The sequence below is a fragment of the Megascapheus bottae genome, chromosome 13, assembly GCF_031878675.1.
Source record: "Megascapheus bottae isolate mThoBot1 chromosome 13, mThoBot2.hap1, whole genome shotgun sequence".
In the NCBI taxonomy this organism is placed as follows: domain Eukaryota; kingdom Metazoa; phylum Chordata; class Mammalia; order Rodentia; family Geomyidae; genus Megascapheus; species Megascapheus bottae.
This window is the reverse complement of record NC_143521.1, coordinates 48,382,544-48,401,309: the sequence shown is the minus strand read 5'-3', so window position 1 is coordinate 48,401,309 and position 18,766 is coordinate 48,382,544. Positions and strand designations below refer to the sequence as shown.

General features: G+C 36.6%; 1 long non-coding RNA gene across 1 annotated transcript in view; it reads left to right on the top strand.

Annotated features, from left to right (window-relative positions):
• Nucleotides 1-3,806: 3,806 nt before the first annotated feature.
• Nucleotides 3,807-18,766, top strand: part of LOC150055928 (uncharacterized) — a 67,260-nt gene continuing 52,300 nt past the window's right edge. Inside the window, exon 1 of the long non-coding RNA XR_016537479.1 lies at nt 3,807-3,877. This is a non-coding gene — a long non-coding RNA (uncharacterized LOC150055928). The remainder of the gene's footprint in view (nt 3,878-18,766) is intronic.

The window sequence follows — 18,766 nt, the reverse complement described above, 5'->3', positions numbered from 1 at the left end:
AAGCTATCTGGCTACTTTGCATTAGTGACTTAACTGGAGTCACAGTATTTTATCAGGAAATCTGCATTTTTCTCTTAAATATGTACTTGAAGTGCTTTATTGTACCCTTACATGTGATTTATGATATCTTGAGGCACAATTGTATTTGCTTCCATTATTTCACTAAAGTCAATTGGGCAATGGAATTTGATACACATAATGTTCTTTGAGAGATATTTGGTGTCACTGCTACTGTTCAGGGATTTTAAAACTGACCCTCAGTTTTCCCTGGAAATCCTGTCATCATGAAACCTTCCCTATTATTCTGTGTTATGTCTGAAGGACTCTTGCCTTTGAGCCTCGTAAAGCTCATGTGGAAATTTTTCTATATACTCTTACAAGTTTTGTCTTATATCTACTAAGAATTTGAGCAATACTTCAACAAAAAATCAGTGGGAAGCTGCAGGAGGGTGGACTGAAAGTAGTTTGGTGAATTAGGTTCTTTTTTCTATGATTTCATTTCCATCTTCTCCATATTTAAGCACCTGGCTGGCCCCATATATTAGCCCAGGAGGAAGAATGGGACAAGTCAGCAAACCTAGATGACTCGCAGGTGGAATGCATTAAAATGACAGATGGACATATGACAGACAGAGTGCTGACTTTAATCTGGAAAATGACTTCCTGAGGCTGTGAGGAAGGGAGAACCATGTGGTCCCATGCTCACACCTTAATACTGTTCTGAGCATGCAACCCGACTAGGAAGTTGAGTTTATACCTGAGGCTTCTGCCTCCTCACCTTTCTAAATGCTTCCAAATCCCAATGGCAGGCCTGAAATATCCTATAAACTGGTTGAAGAAACTGTTGTGCACAGCTTCTGTGAGCTGATAGAAGACTCTGCAGTGGCCTGTCCAGTTCTCATCAATACAATTAACCCTGGGCTCTCAACAGAAGACTGAAAAGCTCAAAGGATGAGATTATTCTAATAGAATGGCTAGGGAATGAAAGGAAGTCAATTGACGTGTTTTGACACCAACAACTCTGTAATCTACGCTTACTCTAGATTTTTAGTCTAAAATTTGGAATCATTCTTCAAAAACAAAATATCTGATCCCTTTACCTGTCTGTGCAATGTTTGCATTTGCATTTATAGGTTAGGGAAGTAAATAGGACTTTTTCCCACATGTATTGAATAGTGTGGTTCAGGACTGTAATAATCTAACCCTCTATAAAATGGCAGTTAGATAAGAGTAGATTTTGGAGATTTGCTATATGTTACCCAGCATTAATAATAAGAATAAGGTACAGTATTCTTAGGAATTTGTAAGAAGAAGACTTTCTCTTAAAAATGAAAAGAACAAATAGACAAAATGAAAGAAAGCAATCTAAATGGATAAGGGGAAATGTGTGTGCATAATAGATGTTTATTATTTGTTCCTTATGGTGATAATAACAAAAGTATATACATATATTCAAATTGATCTTTTTTTTCTGCCAGTCCCAGGCTTGTCTCGGGGTCTGTCCTTAGGTTTTTCAAGGCTAGAGCTCTACTAATTGAGCCACAGCACTGCTTCTGGCTTTTTTTATGTATGTGATACCAAGGAATCAAACCCAGGTCTTCATGCATGCTAGGCAAGCACTCTACCACTAGGTCAAACAGCCCCTTGATCATGTTTATATATTAATTATGTATTTTGTTTAAACCAAATATGTCTGAACAAAGCTTCCAAAATGCTCTGAAAGCACATTGCTCAAACATAGAATTAAAATGTGGGTTGGGTTCAAAATCCTGACCCTTAAGTTTCCAGTAATGGAAAATTTTATCATTTAAAATGATCTTAATCCAGGCACTGGTAATTCACACCTATAATGCTAGCCATTCAGAAGGCTAAGATCCAAGGATCCTAGTTTAAAACCATCGCAGATAGGAAAGCTATGAGACTCTTACCTCCAATTAATCACCAAAAAGCCAAAAGTAGAGCTGTGACTCAAGTGGTAGAGCATTAGCCTTGAGCAAAAAAAAAAAAATCTCAGTGATTGTACCCAGGCCCTGAGTTCAGGTCCCAGGACTAATAGAAAATAAAACAAAACAATAACAGAAATTATCCTAAGATAAATAAAGCAAGGATTCATTCCAACTAGGTGCATGAATGCAGTTGAAACTTGGAATGGGAAAGGAAACAGGAACTATAAACAGGTCTTAGAATTTTTCTGTTATTCTAAGTCACTCTTCTTTCTCTTTCTCTCCTTCTTTCTACTTTCCCTCACGGTCTCTTTTTCTCACTTCCTTTGTGTAAAGCATCACATATAAAATCCTCACATGAGACCTCATATAATAAAACTACAGACTTTTAGTCTTCTTTATTTCCTTTCCAAGTTTTCCTGTTGTATTAATGTTTTAGCTTTCCTTCTTCCTTCATTTTTGGAATTAACCCCCAAACATATTTACCCTTGCTTCCCTTCTTAAAAGGAATTTTCTTTTTACAGTTTTACTTTCCACAAACACTGTGATAATAAGCCCATCTTGGAGATATTTTGATATACATATATTTGAAGTCAATTACTGACTACTTTGTTCCTCTACCTTTCTGGGGACATTCTTTCTGATACACAGGAAGCAGATATACCTTTATTGACCAAATTAATTCTCATTCTGTTACCTGTAATTCCTCTTCCTTTGCAGTTTTAAGTGGATCCTGAGTTTTCTACTTTTCCCTGATTTGCATTTTCCTTTGGTTGCTTGCTGTTGAACAGCTGCTGTTTTCTCCCAAGAACTGGGTGGGAGATGGTTTCCATGGAGATGGTGATGACTCTGCTCAGATGTGGACATCTCTAGTATCCCCACTGCATTTTTAATTTCTAGCATACATTTGATGTGGAGCTTCTAAGTCATTTCATTTCCTTGTGGCAATAAACTCTGAAATTCAGGCTTCAGTATTCTTTCATTGGTGCTGGTTTGTGGACACCAATTTATTTCACTGACCTGAGATGTATTTATTTATCACTGAGTCCTTACATACATAGGTGCTAAAGAAAACAATTAAAACAGGTATGAAATCTGTTATAAATAAAACACCTTGCTGCAAAGCCTAAGCCACAGTAGGCATAAAACAAATACTTATTGATTGATTTAAGTAAAACTTTTAAGTCTTTTTACATTGCTGCAGGGGAAAAAGAGACTAAATTAGAATCAGCTTAGGAGCACTATCAGAAAATTCATTAATAGCATTCAGTTTAGACCTTTTGTAAGTCCTACAAAAGGCTGATTTTTGAGATGATCTTGACTATCCTCATAATGAAAAAATAATTCAACAGTTTAAATGAGACAGGTGGCATTGTGGGCATAGATTGAGTAACAGCCAGGTATATTGTTGAAGCATTGGTTGTGTCAAGAATAACAAAAAGAAATGTAAGGAGTAAAGAAGAAATACAATTAAGGTTTACAATATACGCATTCACTTATTTCTTTATTCACTTAACAAATGTTGGCTGAGGATCTAGTATGTGACACACATTGGTATGTATTTCAAATAAAATTTTAAGAAAACTATGGTCTCTTCCTCACACAACATAGAGAGGGTGTAACTATTTAATTAACAGTAATAGAATTTGTAAGTATAAGTCGCTGTAGTTTGGATCTGAACAGCTATGTTAAAGATTTGATTGCAGTGTTATTGTGAAATGGTGACACTTTTAGGAGGCCAGATGTAGATGGAGGAAAGTAGGCCTCTTTAGGTGCACTTTGGATTGGAATTTTGGGCTCAGCTCCTTGTTCTCTCTTTTGCCTTCCAGATGCCAGACAAAGAAGCCTTCTCTGGTTGATAGTGCCACATGTTTTCTCTCACCCCAGACCCTAAAGAAATAAGGCTAAGATACCCTGGACTAAAACGTCAACGGGTAAGCCAAAATAAACCTTTCCTCCTTTTAAGTTATTAAGTGAAGACATTTTATCAGAGCAAAGAAACATGACTAACGTACAAAGAGTACCAATATCTCAGAAAGAAAAGTTCAAGATGATTCTATCTATCCAGCTTGAGATATATGTTGCAGAAAGAAACTTAAAATCGGCATGGGAGGACACTGACGTAGGTTAAGGGTATGGGTTTAATCAGGGGTAGGATTCTAGCAGTGCTTCCCAATGGTTGGTGCTGGTTGTTCAGTTAGAATATTCGAGGCACAAGTAACCTTGAACCATGTTCTATTTGACTTGTACATACAAAGAAGTTAAATTCAAGTAAAAGAAGGATGAGAGGACTAAAACTCTGGAAGTCAGTATTCTATACTCTATTTTCCTAGGTCTGGGATTCAACAGTCTAATAATATTGTATGACTATAAATATGAATTCTGGGCCCAATAGTAAACATGTGCTAGGCACTTATGGCTCACACCTGTAATCCTAGCTATTCAGAAGGCTGAGATCTGAGGATCATGGTTTAAAGTTGGCTCAGGCAGGTAGAGCACTAGCCTTGAGCAAAAAAGCTCAGGGACATTGCCCAGGCCCTGAGTTCAAGCCCCATAACCTACAAAATAAATAAATGAATACAAATCTTATAATGCTTTCTACATACTAGGTAAAAATGGGACTAGTCTATTTATTCCAGTAGACCATGTAACTTATTAAATCATAGGATTAGAGTAGGTTGTGAGGGACTCTCATTAGAGCCTATAAAAATATTGATCTCATACCCTAAATTACAGAAGTCTTAATAAACTCTATTCCTAAATAATTGATACAGGTAGGATAATGTATTCTAGCTATGATAAACAAATACAGTAAAAATACATGACATTTTTCAGTTGGATACTAAGTTGTTTTGTGTGTGTGTGTGTGTGTGTGTGTGTGTGTGTGTGTGTGTGTGTGTGTTAGGAAAAGCCAGAAAAAAACACAAGTAATTGTGTGCTTTTTGTAGTCTGGATGTTGAATGGAAAGTTGTGGTTTTTAAAGACTTGGTAACCCTATGTGAGCTAGACTGAGTCAAGGGTAGCTACAAATTGCAATTTTGTTCCTATCCCATGGGCAGCAGAGGTAGCAGCAGAAATTCAGTTTTGGTATGAAACTCTTTAGTTTTTAAAATTAAACAAAAGTCATGCATCTGGATGCAATACCTATAGTTTAATATGATTATTATCTGTGGTCTGAATTTTTAAATCCCAAATAAAATAAAGCAGGAAAAAAATACGAGGTTGGATTTACCGGGCATGTGGATATGCATAGAATAAACCTACATTTCACTGGACAGAATCAATTTAGAAAACTCAAGGCCTTCCATTCATTTTTTTTATCTGTTCCCACAGTTCATGTTCCAAGCATTATGTTCTATGTTCTGGATGTTTGTCTTTAACCCTCACGCCTTTGATGCAAGAACAGGCAGAGCATAATGTTGCTACTGGTCTCTTTTGGAGACACTAATAGTTTAATTGTATTTTAAATTGATTTTTAATACCCAGAGTCTCCCTAAGTGGGTCTTTACAATCTAGAAAATAAATACAGGTCTATTCCAGCACTGAAGTGTTCCCCTTTATAACACCCCTGTGTCAGAGGGCTGTTAGGAAGTTGAATAATTTAATATTGGTAAAGTGCTTTGGAAACCTTAACTACAGTCCAAAGGAAACCCATAATGACACCTACTTTTAAACACATTATCTCCTTTGGAGTAGTGCTTTAAAAACATATGTGTATGTATATCTGTATATGTCAGCCTGTATATAGTGGTAGGGTTTTTATATTTTAAGATATTGAGGAAAAAAATAAAATTTATGTTTGATAAACTGCTGACACCTTGTCTTATATTTTGTACAATGCAAAGCTTTTATACTTTCTCAAAACTATTAATATAAACTTGAACTTCAGCTGGGCACTGGTGGCTCACACTTATAATTCTAGCTACTCAGAACACTGAGATCTGAGGATTGCATTTCAAAACCACCCCAGGCACTAAAGTCCATGAGACTTATCTCCAATTAGCCACCAGAAAACTGGAAGTTGCACTGTGGCTCAAGTGGTAGTGTACTAGTCTTGAGCTGAAGAGCTCAGGGACATCACCCAGACCCAGAGTTCAAGCCCTACAACAAAAACAAAACAAAAAATTAAAAGAAAATCCTAAACTTCAGAATAACCCCATGAGCCAAGTAAGCCTCATAATATAAATGTATTGGTAGTGAGGTACTGAAGTTCAGAGGAGGTGTTGCATTTGTAGTTGAAGGTTTTAGCACACTTTTTTTCTTCCCTGTCCCCAAGGCAAAACCAAAAACTTACACTTGTTTTCCAGTGAATTAGTTCTATGCATGTATAACCTAATCACCATAAAAGGCAATATTGTAATAAGTACATCTACCAAGTTAGGTACAAACATGATTTTTTTTCCAATATAAATTAAGTCAACACAAAAAGAACTACTTAACTTTGGCCCATCTCTGTCAATGGTTGCAAATCACAGAGATTCATGCACAAGAGAATTGACTTGCTATCATACTTGCCTACCACTGGTCTTGTTTGTTTGATTAATGGGTTGAAGGGCTATCATTATACTTCTATGGACAATCTCTTGATTCAGGCTTCCTTCCAATTTGCCTTTATTCTCAGGCTGGTTGATAAGGTTACCATTTACACATATCCAGTTTTCATTTTATCTTCAACTTGCCATCACAGTGTGTGTGTGTTTGGGGTGGGGGGAACACTTATTTGGTAGACTCTTAAGAACCCAGCTTAGATTATGTGATTCTCTAATCATTGTAGCCAATGAGACAGAGTGCATGCACTGACCAGGAATGTTTTTTGGGGGACATGCAAGGAGCAAGATGTCATCAGTCTAAATGGGATTACTGAAGATGTTTCAGCCTCTGCTTTTATTAACTAAAATGTTTTCAATTTTATTTCAAGGAAGGGCTCCATCCTTTAAAAAAATTTACAAACTATCACTTTTTAAAAATATTGGTTGATATACAGATGGGTTCCATTTACAAGACTGAAATAACACTAGGACATGATAAATTATACATGACCCTAGTCATTAACATACAAAGGCCAAAGAGGCTATGAAAAGGAGTGGTGGACAAAGGCAGATGGTTATGAATAGACTATCATATAAAATAATATGCCATGAAATGATCTCCAAGAAAAATATCGATATTAAAAGAAGGAAAATTTAAGTTTGCTTTCTACTTCATGTAATTGCAGACATTTAGAATATTATGTCAAAATCTTGTTTAATTTTTTTCCCATTTTTTGTGTGGATTTCTGCAGAAAATCTGACACTTGGTTTCATCCTTCTAATTGCTTGAAATTAAAACTTGTTAGAAGCCACTGGAAGTATATTGTAAATGATGTTTTTTCTCCAATTATTATTTATTTTCTTTCTTTAATTTGCAAATAAGTCCAGGCCTTGACCAAAAAAAAAAGGATAATACTATATATTAGGAAGTATACCGCTCCCAAACCTGAATGAGCAAAGAGAAGGAAGAATTACAGAATGGACTGAGAACTGGAGCTTTAGGAAGTATTAGCAGACAAGAGTCTGGCATGTTGGAGAAACATTGGTGAAGTACAGCTCAGCAAAATGGATGAGGAAAGGAGGATCCAACCATGGTCTTTCCCTTGGATTTTATGATACTTCTTACTGTAAAACCCAACAAGAATCCAGAAGGTAAAGCACTCTGGTGGTGGTACATTTTTTCCTGGGGAGTGTGGTGGGACAGCTTCTTGAGTCACTGAGGTGAGTAGGGGAGAGTGCAAAGAAGATGGTCTCAAGGGGAAAATGAAGAATACTTTTACAATTCTTTTTCCACTTTAGTTGTTTTTATCTGATTTAGAAGAATCAATTGTTTCAGCATTTCAGTTTGTTTCAGCTTTATTAGACTTCAGTGATTGCTGAAACAAATTGAAATATGGGCTCAGTAAAAAGCTATTGCCTCCATTCAAACTTGCCATAGTTGATGATTCATTTATGTAGAGTAAAAGAGTGCCCTAGACATCCTTCCTTGTCATGTGAAATTCTGGCTTAGATTGGTAGGCCATCTCTTACTCTGCTAGTGAAATCAGTGTAGGGAAGCTATGTAATTTTCTATAGCAATATTTCCATTGCACTTTAAATTAAGTATTTCAGATAAGGGTTTAATTTAAGTTTAATGAGGGAGTTATTATATGTTAATTAAATATCAACTGATTATTATGAATATCTATTGGGGCATAACAACCTTTTTATTAAGATGAATACCTCTTAAACAGCCAAAGCTTAGTAAATATGCTACTAATAATTAGTTTTAAGCTAACATTCAATCTAAAGAATCATATAAATGTACTACTTTGGATATAATGCAGTTATTACCTATTAAATATCGATGGATTATTGAGGATATAGTTATTGGGTTTCAACTCATACATCTTAATAAACAGCTAGTTGCACCTAAATAAACCTCCATAAGTCAGCAAGAATTAAATTAGCAGAAGTATTTATAGCATGCCACTTATATTTGCATATTTATAATCAAATAAATAATATAATAACTCTTTTATTAAATCTAAATTAAATCCTTGCCACAGGCATTTAAAGAGCAAGGGAACTTCACTGGCTATGTAGGTCTTTAATGTTTAATTCATTACATGATTTTTAAACCTATCTAATATATTAAGCAATAAATTAATATACTATGTGTACTCTAGCAATGCTATAAAATTTCACATTATATGTTTAGGATTGAGAATATCTAGGCTAAATGGGACAAGATAATTCTTTAATCCTTTTAAGTTTGATCCATTAAAGCTAGCCACAGACGTGGAATATGAATGGAATATGCCATTCTACAAGGCTCCATTCATTGTTGGTAAAGAGAGTTAAGCAATGTGAGTGTCAAGTTGGCTTTGTGTTGGTAAAGCGTCTGGAAGCAGGAGTCAGGATACTAAGGATATGCAGGAAGAGAAACCCTGAGAACAGATAGTCCTCTGCTCATAAAAATAGCCCTGCTCATCACTCCACAGATGAGTGAGCAATTGTGCTGCATAGCTAAAAATGGAGCATGATTTCCTCTCAAGGATGAGGAATAGGGGCAGGGAGGTTGGACTAGTAGTAGAATGCTTGCTTAGCATGCACAAAGACCCAGGTTCAATTCTAGGGAAAACCAGAAATGGTGCTGTGGTGTAAGTGGTAGAGCTCTAGCCATGAGAAAGCCCAAGGGCAGCGCTCAGGCCCTGAGTTCAAGCCCCAGGACTGGCAAAATAAAAGAATGAGGAATAAAAACTAATTTTATTTCAATATTGAAATGTCATAATTATGGCACTTTTTCACCCAAAGCATCCATGAATACAAAGAGCCTTTGCGTAGTGGCTATCTCTTCTGAAGAGGCTGCTTGATCCTTCTTTCATGCTTCTTCCAGGTGAACAGTTTATTTAGGGAAGGTATTCAGTCCATCTCATACCAGAAATACATTGCTTCTTCAGACACTTATTCCTTCCAGACATAAGCAATTATTCTGAGAAAGCTGTATGATCTTGACTTGTGGATATGTGTTAATATTTGCCAAAGAATTCAAGAAGAAATGCTAATAAGTTAGTTCCTTCAAAGGATGAGTAAGTATCCCAACTTTAGGAAAAGCTAGTGAGCCTTTCACCTACCTAAATCCTGTTCCTTGAGCTCTTGTTAAGTGTCGATGAAGAAGGTGGCTTAAATTTAGGAAGCATCTGACAGACTTATTGCTCACTATGCAATGTTTTACTTCAGTTATCGTATTTAATAACAGGATGGTCTTTGATAGGTTATTAAGAGTCTATCCTTACAAAAGATTATGACTTCCATAATTCTGTCAAAGTTGTTTGCCATGCACAGGGCAGAAAGAGAGAGAGAGAGAGAGAGAGAGAGAGAGAGAGAGAGAGAGAGAGAGAGAGAGAGAGAGAGAGAGAGAGAGAGAGAGAGAGAGGGAGGGAGGGAGGGAGGGAGGGAGGGAGGGAGGGAGGGAGGGAGGGAGGGAGGGAGGGAGGGAGGGAGAGAGAGACACTGGGATGGACTGAAAATCTTGATCCCAACTTCTTCTGCAGCGAACTATTTGTGCAACTACCAAATGCTTCACATAGGAAATGAGTTTAGTTGTCCCTATTAGTTCTGGTTTTGCCTTCTTAGCAAGTCAGGTGTTCAATTAATCACACTTACTGCTAGAATTTGGAATGGAAAATACTTTCTATTTAAGTGTTAGTCTATCAAAAAGTTAATCCAACTATGTGTTGTTATCCCTCTAATGAAAGCTAGTTTTATTAGTCTTAGCATTAAAACTTGATATTTATGCATCACTTGAAAGCAGAAATAAAAAATGATAATGATTGAACTGTATACTTACTGTCTTAGAGCAGTTTAATTACTTTACGTTCCATGAATACCAAAGGAGAAACTTTTAGGGAAAAAAAAGGCTGAGTATTTTGAAGTAAAATGAAATTTAGAAATAATTTTACTCTTTCCTAATAATATTGTATTTTAACAAATACAGATAGGAAAAATGTTAGCCCCTGAAAAAATAGGTATTTTAAATCTTTGGTCCAGCACTTTAGTTATTACATTTTCCAGTTATTTCTGTCCTGCAAATAATTTGCTGAACTGGAGTGTTTAAGTGGTAAATGACTATGGGTTCTCTGCTAGATAGTATAATCACTAGGATCAAATTTACCGAAGTCAAGATCCACTCCTTTTTAACAGAGGCAAGATAACACAAAGAAATCTCACCACCCCCAAAAGAGATATTTCAGTTCCAGACTCTTAAGAGTATTGTCTTAGCATGTGAAAGGGTATCAATGTATGTGAATTAATGCACCTTCTATCTGGCAAATATCATGTAACCCTTTTACTAATTACAATAAAAAATTTAAAAAAAAGAAATGCCAATCAAAAAAACTCTAAGATTCCACCTTAATTCAGTTAGAACGGCCAGGATCAAGAAAACTAATAACAACAGATGCTGGAGGGGATGTTGCCAGGAGGGATCACTACTACACTGTTGGTGGGAGTGCAAACTCGTTCAACCACTATGGAAAGCAGTATGGCAGTTCCTCAAAAGACTAAACATAGAGCTCCCCTATGACCCAGCAATTCCACTACTTGGCATTTACCCAACCATCCAGAAACAAGGATATACTAAATCCACTAGGACAACAATGATCACTGTAGCACTACTTACCATAGCAAAGATATGGAACCAACCCAGATGTCCCTCAGTTGATGAGTGGATCAACAAGATGTGGTATTTATATGCAATGGAATTATATGCTGCTGTCAGAAAGAACGACATTACCCCATTTGTAAGGAAGTGGAAAGACTTACAAAAAATCATACTAAGTGAAGTAAGCCTGACTCAAAGGAACATAGGTTCAATGGCTTCCCTCACTTTTCATAATCAGTAGAAACCTTGGGCTCTCCTAGCAGAGATTTGCAATAGAGCAAAACCTAGATACATAAGGACATATAGTATGACACTAAATGAAAGGACCTCTAGGATATAGAAACAAAAGCCATATAATGAGTGATTGTTGTCCTTAATGTACTATGTTATCTCTCATCTCTTTTGCTGTCCCTTGGTTATCTCATATTGTTACAATATTTCACCTTGTTATCTGATATATTTTATATATGATTAATTGGTTATTTGAAATAGGATAGGGAAGAGGGAAAATCAAGATGAGTGGGGGGTAAGGAGAGAGGGAAATGGGGATCATGACATGAGAAAAGGTATCAATATTTGTGAAGTAAAGTACCTTCTATCTGGTGAATATAATGTAAATAATGTAACCTTCTATTAATTACAATAACTTTTTTTTGTCCTGTGGGGGAAAAAAAAGAGTATTGTCTTAGTTCACAGCACATTTCATAGTGGAATCTCATAGATTCAGAGATCTCAGTTCATGTTAAGCCTGTGGTAAGGCCAAAATATCACATCAGGAAATAAGTGGCAGAGGAGCCTCTCAACTCATGGTGGCCAGGAAGGAAAAGTGAGAAAGAGAAGAGGGCCAGGATCTCAGTATCCGCTCATGGAGATTACCACTGGGAGCCTAGATTTCTTCCATAGGCCTCATTTCTTAAATGCTCTGTGGGGCGTGGTGGCTCATCTCTGTAATCCTAGCTACTTAGGAGGCTGAGATCTGAAGATCATGGTCCAAAGCCAGCCTAGGCACAAAAGTCCATGAGGATCTTATCTCCAAATAACCACCAGAAAAAGGTTCTAATGTTCTACTACTTCCCAATGTTGGGACCTGACATAATAATGAGCTTTAACACATGGGATTCTGGGAGGTGGTTTCATATCTCCAGACTATAGCAGGATTAGGGAAAGAGTGGGCTTAGATGAGTCGTATTAGGAAATAGAGAAAATAAGTTACAATGCAAGTTTCTACTGTGAAGTTTATCTCTTGCGTTTTTTTATTCCTTTTAGTCATCTCTTTTTTTTTTTTTTTTTGCCAGTCCTGGGTTTGAGCTCAGGGCCTGAGCACTGTCCTTGGACTTTGTCAAGGCTAGAGCTCTACCACTTGAGCCTCAGCACCACTTCCAGCTTTTTTCTATGTATATGGTACCGAGGAATCGAACCTGGGTCTTCATGCATGCTAGGCAAGCACTTTAACCACTAGGCCAAACTCCCGGCCCCTAGTCATCTCTTTTGAATAACATCTTTACAGGGTTCCATTTTAGTTCATAATTCCATCTAGGGTTATATAAACCCAGTCACCTATTTATTTTTCAATTTAATTTAATTGTAAAGGTAATAAGCAGAAGGGTTACAGTTACAGTAAGACATTGGTACATTTGTGATTATGTTATCTGCAGAGGGAGAGTTTTACTTCTTCTCTATTTGGATTCCTTTCCTGTTTAACACATTACCTTATTTGGAAGTCAGATTCCATAATTATACATGTATTGATTACACTTGCACTTCTCTTTCTAGTACTTATTAGGTATGGTGATTCCAAATTTCAAATTTGCCATGTTACAACTTATATGAAACTTTCTTCTTTACTGGAATGGTTGCTCAAAGAAATCTGGATAGTAATACCACTTTCACAACATACTAGATTCTAATATTATATTTCCACAGCTAGCTTTTCTAAAGTTAACATATACTTTTCAACAACTAAATTTGTTGCTAAGGGTTTGATTTATTTATTTGTAGCTGCCCTGGCTGAATATACATGAAATTTTTGGATGTGTTATTTGGCTATATGCATATTTTTTGCAGATGATATGGAATATAGTGGACAAAGCTTGAAACCAGAACATAAAAATAAGTGTAAAACTAAATAAAATAGGATGTTGTGTTTTCTTAGAGGTCAGTCAACAGCTACATACTCATTTCAAGTGCAAAGCTCTGCTTTATCTCAACAACTTATAATGCCTGTATCTCAAATATGTGATATTAAATGACTTGATCAAGCAGCTTGTCTGGCAAGAAGTAGATAAACCTCTTTTTAAGTGGTGAAGATGAACCTACTTTGAAAACACATTTAGAAATCAACTCACAAGATCAAGGTTATTCCAATGTAGCTTGAGTACAGGAAATAGATAAAGCCAGACTTGAAGAAGGGAGACAAGAAAGCTCTTGGAATGATTGAGAAGAAAATTAAATGCCCAAAGTAAAGTACAATCTTGTATAATAGAACTTTGCCTTTGTTATAGAACCATCTTCTTAAAACTAGATTTTCTAAACATACTCTGTGTGTGCGTGTGTCATTGTTGTTGTTATTTTCTTTTATGCATCAGTTTTTAATATCCCCAAATGCAAGCTTTTATTTTATTTATACATTTTTTGAGTGAGAACATACTCTAACTTTTCTTAACCCATTCAGATCTTGGTCTATTCTCTGTGTTACTGGGCTTTTATTCTTGTCAGATCTACCTGGATTATAGATACTTTCCTCCAGTTGCTACATCCCCGCCCTTTACATTTATAAATCATTCACAAACAAGGTCAAGAAGAGATTTATAAGATCTTAATGAAATAAATCAAAAACATATATTGCTATCAGATATATGACTTTCAAGAGATAATAAGCTCACCTCATTTTAAAATAAAATTTTAATCATGACTTGAAACCTTTCATTTGCTTGTCAGTCATATAATTATTTTTGAGGTTCTTTGGCCATTGAGGATCGGCAAGAACATTTGGGTGGCTTATATCCACATCAGTATCTGATTTCAATTGTACCATTTGTCAAAAATATGTGATTTGTTTGTTCTCCAATATAAGTAGGATCAGTCCCAGACAGAACCATTCTGCCTTTTTTCTTCCTAATACAGTTCAGTTGGATGTATTTCAGTAGAATACAGGAACTGAAACAGACAGATAATAAGTATTTTAGTATCCCTAGTGTGTTGGGATACAGGTACAAACCCAGATAAGTCTAGGATGGGGCAACTCCAACACTGAAGACATTCTTTCTCCATCTTTCATGCAACTTCCTTTACGACAATTATATTCTAGGGCCGCGAGCGTGGCCTAGTGATAGGGTGCTTGCCTAGCATGCACAAAGATGGGGGTTCGATTCTTAGGAAACACATACACAGAAAAAGCCAGAAGTGATGCTGTGGCGCAAGTGGCAGAGTGCTAGTCTTAAACAAAATGTGTCCAAGGACAATGCCCAGAACCTAATTTCAAGCCCTAGGAAAAGATAATTATATTCTTACTTTACTTTTTTTTTTTTGTCAGTTGTGGATCTTGAACTCTGGGCCTGTTCACTGTCTCTGAGCTCTTCAGCTCAAAGCTAATGCTCTACCACTTTGAGCCACAGCACCACTTCCAGTTTTTTGGTGGTAAATCTGAGATAAGAGTCTCCCTGGACTTCTGTGCCTGGATTGTCTTTGAGTCATGATCCTCAGATCTCAGCCTCCTGAGTAGCTAGGATTACAGATGTGAGACACTGATATCTGGTTCTTATTTTACTTTTTTGCCAGTCCTGGGGCTTCAACTCAGGGCTTTGGCACTGCCCTTGAGCCTTCTCAAGGCTAACACACTATAACTTGAGCCAAAGCACCACTTCCAGCTTTTTCTGATACTGAGGAATTGAATCCAGAACTTTGTGCATGCTAGTCCCTCACTCTCTCTCTAGGCCAAACTCCAGGCCCTTAGTTTACATTTTTACAGCTGTTTTTCCCCCCCTACTGGAATGACCACACTGATAGAACTAGAACTTTTTCCCTTGATGTGATTTTTTAAGATGGGTTTAAATAATATCAAATATAGTTGGAGGTGGTTGAGTGCCTGCTTTGTATATATGAATCCCCGAGTTCAAATTCTAGCACTGCCAAAAAATTATGAATTATCTCCTAACTTTTTCTTGAAAAACTGAGGTAAGAAGTATATATCAGATAAATTTTAAGAAGTGAAGTAACTGAAACTCAAACTGCTAAAGGATAAAGATGATTTTCACTTAAAAAATAAAAACAAGTTTCCAGTCACTTCCAGTTTCACCTCATTTGTTCAATAATTTACCATTTTATTTATTGAGTTCCTACTTTATAGCAGAAACGATCCTGGGAGCTAGGAACATTGATAGAAAGTGGGCTCTCTTTCTAGTGGGACTGATCCACAAAGGAAAATAGACATGATGAGTTCACATTGAAGTAACAGGTTCTTTGAAGGAACAAACAAACAGCCAGGTAAATGAAGATAGCAATGTTCTTCTATCTAGGGTGATATGTGAGAAGTTTTCTAAGAAGTTATCATGGGAACAGACCTGATCCAAGCACAGAAGAGATATATGCAAGAGGCAGCTGAAGCAGCAGCCTTGTGGTAGAGGAGTTCAGAGCATCAGAAGATACTGCCTGCATTTTTTGAAAAATAACATTAGGTTTGCCATTTGCCCTTTCCAGGCCTTTCCTGTTTCGACTTGTCAAACAGGAGTGATGCTTTTGCTTTACCCATCTTGGAAGAGGAATGTTGTGTGTACTGATTTCAGCAATGCAGTTAAAAATCCTTTGTAAAAGCAAAGGCATTTGGAAACAGGAATCCCCGAAGTGTGATCCTGTGTTCTTCTATGAACACAAGGTTAGATATACCAGAGATAGAAGGAACTTCAGAAAAGTGTGCCTGCTTTAGACTGTAATGTTAGTATTGTCTCATTAATGCATTTTTTTCAGTTCAGAACAATTATATTCCAGAAGGATGACATGACTTGCCCAGGGTGACATGGCTTGTTAGGATAGAAAGAGAATAACTCATTTTAAGGTTTTCTCAGCTACTGCAGTTTCTACTAACTTATTTTTTTGGAAATATGGAAAGCTACATTTAATCAGAAATCAAAATATCAATGGGATATTTTGGAAAAATAGAAAGAAATTAAGAGAGTTGCTTGTACTCAAGGAAAAAATAAAGGGGAGAGTTCATCCTAGAATTAAATAGTAAATTATTAAAAGGATTCTGGATTAGTTTCCTAGGGCTGTCTTAACCAAATCATTGTATTCAGTCATTTTGTCTACTGGAGTCCTAGTGTGTTTAAACACTGAAGAAACTACTAAGAAAACACAATCCAGTCTCTCCGCAAGTAATGTCTAGATTTAGAAGGGGGAGACGAAAAGCCTTCTGGTATCATTGTTAAGGTCATAAATATCTCTCCTGCCAAATTAGCACTGAGGCTGCAAGCCTTGACTTAAAAAAAATGGCTGCTGTGTTTGGGCCTTTCATCACTGTTAAGTGACATATATCATCATCCAATATGGATTGGCCAACATAAAAAAGCTCCTGTGTGCAAAAATATTGAGACATTTTATTGAGAAATGGAGCTTGAGAAATTGTCCAATGTCATTCTCCAGTCCCTCCCGGAGGGGCTGGATATGCATGAGTTGGTCGAAGAGCCCCGTGGTTTAGGAAAACCCCATCGTCTTGGAGCAAAGAGAATTGACTGCTTGATTTCCAAAGGATTGAAGCTGGCATTGAAATCCCTGCAGAGAGATGTCCTAGAGGGCAAATATCACATTGGTTGATCCAGCATAGAGCTTTGTAGAACAAATCACAGAGAAAGAGTAGCATAATAATGCAGTCTCTTTGTGCATGAACTGGTCAATTTGGAAATCTGTCTTAACACATGCTGGCCACTTTGGGACCTTTGAGTAAATTATTGCCTCACTGGGATAAGCTGGCTCATTAGACTGCCACATATATAGCAATGATGATTTTATATTTCCATTCCCAGGAATGTTTGATAGATATTAATGGAGCCTATTAAAGGTTAGAGGCAGAAAGGATGTCTATTAGAAAGATAGCTTTCTATTTTATTTCTACTGGCTACAATTTCAATCCCTCCAATCAAAAGGGAGCAAATACATTCACTGAGAGCCTACTAAGTGTCAGCTACTTTGAATAGATTTTCTTTTCACTTAATTTAGCTGATAAAAATCTATTTCATAAATCAAGGCCCTGGTGTTCTTTGTATTCCTTAGATTTCTTCAGATAAACAGAACAAACAGGCAAATTACCTATATACTTCCAAGAGCCCTACACATACAATTGCAGAAGAAGTTAACACACCCAAACTATATGCTTTGCCAGCCCCAGAAACTCAAGGCCAAAACCTGTAAGCCTAAGAACCTGGTCAGTGGATCCAGTTAACTGAGGCTTAGAAAAGTTGAGACTTCAGTTTGAACCTGAAGGGTCCAGATACCATCATTGTCCTAGCTTCTCATTTAGGCAGGAATAACTCCTATTATTCAGCTTTTTTTCTTCTGTTCAGGATTTCAGTTCTTTAGATGAGGCCCACCTGTGTTAGAATAGGCACTTTGCTTACTAGTCTACAGATTCGTATGCCAATATCCCAGAAAAACCCCTCTGGCAAATTGGCAATCACGTTTGCCTAAATAGCTGGCTATCTGCTACTCTCAGAGGGCCCAAAGTCTCATGGATGAGAGCAAACATCTATCTGTGTGAAAAATCTCAAATCTTTTCCTAGTATTTCACTAGTGTTCCTAGCTTTCCTTTCTCTGTTATTACTGTTATTCTTATTGTCTGAAGCTCTCAGCCTTTATCATTGCTGTTTGATCTCTCTGGTCTCCAGAATTAAAATTCTCAGTCATTTAAACTCATGTGATTATCAGTTCTGTGCTTATGATTGACTATCCATAGCGACATGACTCATGCTATGGTAATTCCTCTGCACGTGAATCTGTCAACTTCTACTGATTACTTGGATTTTTTAAGTGCTTGCCAAATGCTAGAACCTAGGTAAAATACTGATAACACACAGGAAAGAGTAGGACAGATAAGAGTCTATAGTTGAACCATCCTGTTTTCTGTCTTACCTCCCTAAGTGGGGCAAATCCAGATAAATTATTGGTAAATTTTCTTCAGGAGAGGTTTGTTACTTTTTCTTCATTTACTCAATTATTTATTTTTAGTGGTATAGATTTATGGGTACTTAATTCTATACTTTAGGCTATAAACCAATACTACTTTATTTATTACCAGTACTACTTAAATTATTTGATCATTGACTAATTTGATCTTTGACTAGCTCTATTAGTTTCCTTTGTCCCTTTGAAATCATCCCTTCATTGTTGTGTATGCCAGGCAGCATGTGCTTTATTGTTGTTTATTTGCTTGTCTAAAACCTCCTGACTTTCTGCTACTACAAGATAGTTCCTGTGGCAGTCTTAGAATTAATTATGTCTCCAAGTAGAATGGTTCCTTTAATCAGAGAAGTATTAGAAACTAGGCATAAGAACAAAATGTACTCACTCAGTATGTCTTTAATAAAGAGGAAGAACTTGAAACTATTTCCTAAAGAGAACTCATGCTACTGAAAGACAAGAAATTGACATATGATGCATCACAG